Genomic DNA, 6,650 nt, shown 5'->3' with positions numbered 1-6,650 from the left:
TACAAAACAAATATTCACTGTAACTATATGTTACAAAATATATTTGAAACACTACAAAACAAATATTCACTGTAACTATATGTTACAAAATATATTTGAAACACTACAAAACAAATATTCACTGTAACTATGTGTTACAAAATATATTTGAAACACTACAAAACAAATATTCACTGTAACTATGTGTTACAAAATATATTTGAAACAATATAAAACAAATATTCACTGTAACTATGTGTTACAAAATATATTTGAAACAATATAAAACAAATATTCACTGTAACTATGTGTTACAAAATATATTTGAAACAATATAAAACAAATATTCACTGTAACTATATGTTACAAAATATATTTGAAACAATACAAAACAAATATTCAACTAAGTAGATTTCAGTTGGTTAAAAAGTTCTTGAAACTTTTATACAGTATGTAACAAAAAAATTAAAAACATTTTTCTGTTTATGATATAAATGTTACAATTATTATTATTTTTGTTTAACATGAGTATATATATATATGATTGGTTTTCCCTTTTCTATCCTTTGAATTTTGTGTACCTTAAGCTAGAGTTTATTATGGTTTTGCTTCATTGCATTATAAATCAAGTCTCCGAGATGTAGAGATCTCTAGTATCCTATTACTACTATAGATATGTATTTTTTGTTTGTTTCTTTTGTCTCTGTTGGACACCAGATTTTGTAAGATAGATTTTATGGGTTAAGTTAAACACATGTTTGATTATGGACACTGTTTTGCACTGTAATTCTTGTCCAGTTTTTTTCAAAAACGAGCATGTCCCCACTTGCTTTACTGTCATGCCTTTTTTGTGTTAAATCTTATTTAATACTTTAATTTTATTTGCTCTACATGTATCAACACCAGTTTTATCCAGCTTATTTTAAATGTATTTCTTTCCTGTAGTTCTAACCATTTTAAAACTTTCAGGAAGGTTTTCTAAAGGTTTATTTAGATCTGTGACTCAGTGGAACTTCGGACTCCTGTTTTTGTTTGATACTCTCATTAGAACAGGGTCTATTAAGTGGAAGGTTTCTTTTCCCTCTTTGTTGAAACTTGTGTAGTTTAAAGAAAAATAAATGAAATAACATAAGGGAAAGCCCTAAGATAGATCAATCTAATTTTCTGTAAAGTGTGTTTACTTTCTGTTCTTTGATCAAAACTACTGATGTTAGTTTCATGACATTTGATTATACAAACATTTGTTTATAGCTGATGCTTAGTCTAGCAGCTGCTCTGTCATTAGCCATCTATATTGTATGTTTCACATATAATAGTCTCTTCTTTTTTTTTCACCATCAGTTCTGAATCTTAAAATTTTGAACAGGTAGAATTTATATAAGTCGTATATCTCTTATAATAAGTGAACTGAAATTTGCCACCAATTCTGAACTATTGAGTTATAATTTATGTACTTTACATTGGTTTCTGAGCTCTTTGTGGCACTGTTTATTAGGACCTTTTTACCAAGTTTGATGATGAGTTTATTTAGTAGTCAGTTTGTAATTTCAAAACATATATGTACAGTATGTACTCCAACTCATTTAGATTACATAAGTTTGTAAGGTATTTTTTACTTTTTACAGTTGTCGTTATTGAAATTAGGTAAAACAACACTATTTATTAACTGGCAGACAAGCATAATCTTACACAGAGTATATGGATGATGGTGAACTATAACATCTGAAATGTTTTAGATCTGTATCTGTGTTTTGCAGTTGGTGGTCAACACATATAGTAGAACATTTGTGATACTATAATACACCACTTGTCTTTCCAAATCAGATGTGTCTTTTAAGTAACCCTATATGAAGAGATGGTCTATTATGCAGTTAGAGTGATAATGTCATACATCAGTTGGCCAGGAAACTTAAACTTTAATTTTTAAATATTCTTCATTGAAACTAAGATATGGAAAAAAGTCAGGAGCTGTCATGTTCCATTTGTTTTCTAGCTGAATGGCTATATACTCTAAAAAGGTACAACCTGACAAAACAATAACTACACCCATCAGTCCACAGTTAAGTTAGCCCACAAGTTGGCAGTGGGTGGTGTTGACTAGCTACCTTCCCTCTAGTCTATCACTTCAAAATTGGGGATGGCTAGTGCAGAGCCCTCAGTTAGCTTTGTGCAACTTTCAACAGACATCATCTGTCAAATCTCCAGTCTAAAAATACTAAGAAATTTGATGTCCAAACTTCTACCCTGTTGATTAAAGTTTCTTATTAATACAGTGGTTGCTTTAACACCATCATTATATACCATTTCAACCCTGCAGGTTTTCTCTAAGAACTCGGGAACAGTTAAATCAGTCTAATTAATGTTTCATTTTACAGACATATTTGTAGAGAACCAGATTATGTTCCTGGATATGTCAGTGAAAGTTCTTTATATGTTGTCAGGTTATTAAGAAAATAACTTATCATCTTTACCAGAGATCAGTGCTTCGATTTTATACGTTGGAAAGTATAGTACTTTTTTCTCATGTTTTATACTTTCTGGGTTAATGTTTTGTCCTAAAATGTAATGAGAAGAATCATGTTGTTACAAATTTGTCAGTATTTAGCCAATCTCCAATATTAAGTGGTGCATTTTAAGTAACAAGTGTTATTCAAGTGTCTATAGAGGAATTATTGAAGTGCATAGTGGTCCAATATTTTAGCTATAGATGGCCAGACCACAAATGATAGACATATCGGAAGGCCATAAATTTGTAATTATATGATTTACTGGATTAGGACTTTTCTATTAAACAATTTCAATACTTAAAACTTAACAAGTGATTCATAACAAGTGCTTGGTTGAAAAAAGTAATTGTTGGGGCCAGATACAAATCACAGGCAACAAAGTGGACTATACAGCTGAGGTGTATAAATGTTCTTGGCACAAACAGACAATTCTCAAGCTATTTCTTATGAAAAATGTCTTTCATTGATGACATTTTTTCTGACAGTAGGTGGACATATGTGGAAAATGTTACACATCTTGTTCTTTTTTTTTCTTTTCTTTTTTTACTTCTTGGACATTTTAAAAGTGAAAACATAATTTCATCACTGTGAGATGTTTCTCAATTTTCTTTTAATTGTAGCCTGGTAATGAAAAAATACTTCATTTAATGTATTAAAAGAAAGTTCTTCCATGTGTTTGTAAGTTAAGTGATATGATTTTGTGACATTATTGGTCAAAATTTTGGACATTTGAGAGTGAATTACAAATGTTAAATATTGTCATTTATAAGGTATGTAATGGAGTGGGAAATTAATAATAATACCAGTAATTTAGAGAAACATTTCTTCAGTTTCATTCCATAAACATGATTTTTTCTTGACTAATCTTTATATTACCAGTGTACAGGAATAAACTTAAAAATCAGTAAAATGTACCATGGAGATTAGATAGATTTGTGAAATTGCACAACATAAATACAGTGTAAGTTACTTTCCATTCTTTATCTATTAACATATCATTTAGGTTTGTTATGAATTTCCCAATAAGAACTATAATACAGAGAAGGATTTTCAAAACAATGCAGCAAGCAGGAGTTTTTCATTTATGTCAACTTATTACAAAAATATTAAAATGAGTATCAATAACTAAACTGGTCTATCACTGCCTGAATTCAGAGCATACCTGTAGAATTTTGTGAAATAGCTATGCGCATGTTTTATAATCCCTTCTATTAATTTTGTTTTTGTTATTATAATGACTTATGAGAGGAAATAATATCTTGCAAGGGAGGGATTTCTACTAAAACCTATTCTTGCTAAAACACACACCAGTTACATTTCTATGGAAGATCAAATTTAGAGTTTGTTTTTTCCTCTTTAGTTATTAAATAAATATTCCTGTTTTCATCAGTCTTTAGTATAATCATGTATGTATTCATGAATGTCATTAGAAAAATGATACTTTTATCCCAAAGTAACTTGTTTTTTAGACAACAAAATTTCTAAAACCCCTTCCTTTAAAGGGCCTCAGTATATTAAACCCTTTTTTATTTTCTTCCAGTTAGAACCCCACCACCACCCAAAAAATAATCCTCAACTAATCTTTGCATGTTGTAACAGGTATCTCAAATTTTTAGTTCAATTGCCTTAAACTTATTACTACTTACTAGTTTTATCACTTTTAACTTTCCACAACAGAACATTAATTCTTTTTACACTGAAGTTGAGGAGTGAACACATTCTTATTTCTACTTACCAAACAGTTGTTATGAATCTTTTATAGCCCCTGAAAACGTATATAAGTATCCAGCCTGTGAAAATGTAATTCTCTGTGTTCATTTTTCTAAGCCATGTAAAATACTTTTTTTATATTTTTAGAAACAGAGATTACCTTATATGGTTATGGAATAAGATAGCCCTTATGTAGCTTTGCATAAAATTTACAAACACTTACTTTTGTGTTCATATACTGAACCAGTATAGCTTCTAAACACTGAGAATCAAGATATCTAACTTAAAATTCTAACCTTCATAAATCCAAACTCTTGTCATCATTTTCTTTAATGCATCCCTATTTGTGTTTTCTTGTAATAATTCTGAAGCTCTAAAATTTAAAGTGAAAAAAAAACAATACATGTTGTGAAGGTATTGCTTATGAAGGAAAACATTTTCATGAAGTAATGCAAGCAATTATTTCTGGTTTCCAAAACCCACTAACTCAAATATCTACATTGAACATCTTTTTGTTTCTGTATCCAGTCCTTAATAACAACAATAATTGATTTCTTGCTTTAACTCTAAATTTAACACTTTAGATATCTGAGTATGTATATTCTAGAAAGATTAAAAAGTCTAATTTATTGACTTGATTAGAAATGGAAATGTTAGTGAAATATGTAATATTTTTGTTAGTAGACTTTTTCTGTACATTTTTGTTTGACATGTATTTTAGTGGAGAACATTCAAAGCAACAATAGAAAGAAAAAATCAAATATAGTAGTGAAAGTTTTCTAGCTGTAAAATGTGATGTGATTCACATTAAATTTTATTTTCAATATAATTCATCCATTGTAGATCATTGATAAACATGATAAATACTTAATTCAGCATTTGTAAACATTGGTGTCTGTTATAAGAATAATTGTAGTGACACGTATAGTCAAAATGTTATTATAATACCTTATCTCACAGTTTAGAGCTTATTTAAATGTTAAAAGTTTGGTATATAATGTTTTTTTATGAGCAAAATTAAATGCTTCTCTTTTCTGTTGAACAGTAGAATCACACACACAGAACAAAGCTATGTTTATTCAATGTTCTTGAATAGTATTATTTTTTCTTCAGGTGAAAATAGAATGTTCCTAAATATTAAAAAAAGACTTTTAAGTATTGAAAAGGTTTCTCCTGGCTAGAAATGTTGAAAAGTTAGTTGAAATTATAAATAATATATTTTAGGTGTTTGTTTTTGTTAGTGTTGGATTTGATTAAATATCTCTTTTTTTATGTTGTTGCTGTTTACAGAAAATGACTTTTCAGTGAAGTATAGTTTGTATGCCTGACCCAGTATTTAGAGTTAGAAGGGTAAATCAAAAGAGCAGATTAGCCTAATTATCAATGATCACAGATTTATACTTAAATGTTTGATAGTGATTTTTTTTAATAAACAAAAATATTTGATGAAGTAAGCCTGTTGAAATCAAATATACTATTTTAAGCAACATAAGAGTTTGTTGCTATCATTTTTAGTAGTCCAATAAAGGTGGAATTGCATATGGTGATTCACAAAAACAATGCCAAAAAGCTGATTGTTACATTTCTGGGGGGAAAAATTATATATATATGTATAAAACATTAAAGTAGCCTTTAAAAAAGTATTAAATAGGTATGGTAAGTCTTTGCAAAATCTTCAAAAACATTTTTTGGAATTTAATTTTCTGATATTTTTATTCACTAATTTGATATTTTTGAGCGTTCACTGGGTGGCAACTAAGTTATTTATGAAGCTGAGATGATTGAAAATATCATGATGTTTATATTCCCTAACTAATAGAGAGTATAACTTTTATAGGTGCATTCCAGTAAAGTTTTCATAGTTTTTGTGCAATATTATGCATACAGCTATGATATTCTTGTATGTAAGATGTGAGAATATCATAAATTTACACTAATCCTCATGTATAGACTAAGGTTACATATCATAGTGATTGTTCCATAATGTATATGTGTTTTGGTCTTGTTTCTGTGATGTACCTTTCAGGAATAAGGTCATACTAATTTCAAAACTTATACAGAGACTAGTACAAATCAGTACAAGTTGGGTGGGTTATCTCCTTTGTATATTGTTACGTCTCCATTCGTTCGTTAATTTTCCGTAAATTCGTTCCGACGAAACTTTAGTGACACAAGTCCTTTTTTAAATAAAACTGGTTTATTCTTTCCGAATACAACTTTACGATACACTTAATTTCAACAGTCGCTCTATAACAATGCTATAACTCACATCTTACTGGCGAACAATATTCTTTCCGCATACATTCGATTACTCATTACCTCGTTGTCCCGTAACGTTGTGAACGTCATATATACCAGACTACCCCCAATCTAGTAGTCTCCCGATAATTAATGAAGGTTCGAGAAGGACGTGGCGTGATACTAGTCACGTGACCTCGCTGACGCAACACTGCC

General features: G+C 29.3%; 1 protein-coding gene across 27 annotated transcripts in view; it reads left to right on the top strand.

Annotated features, from left to right (window-relative positions):
• The window catches only part of LOC106462418, a 48,782-nt gene that overhangs the window by 3,999 nt on the left and 38,133 nt on the right, over positions 1-6,650 (top strand). For 4 of the 27 annotated variants that reach the window (XR_002611245.1, XR_002611244.1, XR_002611246.1 and 1 more), the window contains one exon: positions 5,487-5,650. The exons of 22 other annotated variants lie outside the window; for them this stretch is intronic. The gene's annotated coding sequence lies outside the window, so the exon portion shown is untranslated. Of the gene's footprint in view, positions 1-5,486; positions 5,651-6,650 lie in introns of those variants that run through there. One more of the 27 variants, XR_002611248.1, reaches the window with a different exon arrangement.

This window comes from Limulus polyphemus, unplaced genomic scaffold, assembly GCF_000517525.1.
Source record: "Limulus polyphemus unplaced genomic scaffold, Limulus_polyphemus-2.1.2 Scaffold1161, whole genome shotgun sequence".
NCBI lineage: Eukaryota > Metazoa > Arthropoda > Merostomata > Xiphosura > Limulidae > Limulus > Limulus polyphemus.
The sequence above is the reverse complement of the archived record's forward strand: the minus strand, read 5'-3'. Positions and strand labels throughout refer to the sequence as shown.